Here is a 1,337-nt window from a genome sequence, read left to right as displayed (position 1 = left end):
CACGGTGGACTACAGGGGAGTGCAGTGACATAGCCATTACACTAGCTGCTGGTCCCTCCTTGCCTGTTCTGATACCTTTATTAATGACATTGTCATACATTTTGGAACCATACTGCTGGGTGGTGGAACCCTCACTGGGATCCTTTACTCTTACTCTAAGATACTTTCCTCTATACATAAAATCTCATCTGCTCAGGGGTAGTACCAAGTCTTTTCCACCTCTGCCTCTCATCTCTCAGTTGTCTTCTTATTTTATTGTACAGTCTTAGGAGTGTACCTTAGTGGGGCTGATAATTAAAATTAACACTCAAGTACAACAGCCTCAGTGATGTACACTGTGGTCACCCCCATGCTGAACCCCTTCATCTACAGTCTGAGGAATAAAGACAAAAGAAGGCACTGAGAAGACTCATTCGGGAAGAAATTAGCCTAGAATTGTCCTGGGACAGAAGAATTCCTTGTAAGCAGAGCTCACAACTTCAGGCTCAGAAATGGTGACAATCAAATTATGCTATGAAAATAGAACTTGTTCCTTCTAATCTTCTCCAGTAACTTCTGTGACTTTGATTTCAACATCTCTGCACAATGAAAGAACATCACCTCATTAAGCCTTGTGCTCTGCCTGATAGCATGTCTTTTCATTGTCTTTTTGCTGTATTTCTAAAGTTTATCCTAACCAAAGATCAGAAATATTTGGAAATACTAATTTATAGAGCATCATAATTTTTTGATGAATAATTTCTTCTCAAAGACATATACCAAGTAATTTTGCTTTTTTTCTATTAAAAATAATAATGTGTTTTCAGAACAAAATAAGTGCACTTGGCAACTCTATCAGTGATGTGATTGTACAATACAAGAAAATCTGACATTAGACTTTTCCAATTTTGTGTGCATCATTCCTCGTTTTTTTGTTTTTTCTTTTTTTTATTTTGGTTTTATCTAGCAGGAGTGTCTTTTTGGAGGGTGATATAATTTATTTATTTATTCAAATTTCCACATTCAATAACTGTGCATCATTACAGCTTACCAAGTAAAATTTCCCATTTTGAGTATACTGCATATTGATTTAGTCAAAGAGATTTCCATATGCATTATGATCAACAGATACTTTTCCATTTTTGTGTTTTGCTTCTTTTTGTTTTCTTTTATTCCCTCCCTTCCACCCTTTCCAATTTCCCATCATCCTTCCACACTGTCTTTAGTATCACCATTGCTCTCCATGATTTTATACCTTCCAATAATTCTGTTTCTGCCACCGAGTACTGACATTCAGTATATTGAACAGGGATATAGGATACCTCTTTTTCATAGTCTGGCCCACTCCATTTAAAAGT

General features: G+C 36.3%; 1 pseudogene; it reads left to right on the top strand.

Moving 5' to 3' along the window:
• Positions 1–349, top strand: part of LOC102474951 (olfactory receptor 7A10-like) — a 926-nt pseudogene extending 577 nt beyond the window's left edge.
• The last annotated feature ends 988 nt before the right edge of the window (positions 350–1,337 follow it).

This window comes from Tupaia chinensis, unplaced genomic scaffold (genome assembly GCF_000334495.1).
Source record: "Tupaia chinensis unplaced genomic scaffold, TupChi_1.0 Scaffold144394_1, whole genome shotgun sequence".
NCBI lineage: Eukaryota > Metazoa > Chordata > Mammalia > Scandentia > Tupaiidae > Tupaia > Tupaia belangeri.
This window is presented reverse-complemented; position numbering and strand designations above follow the sequence as displayed.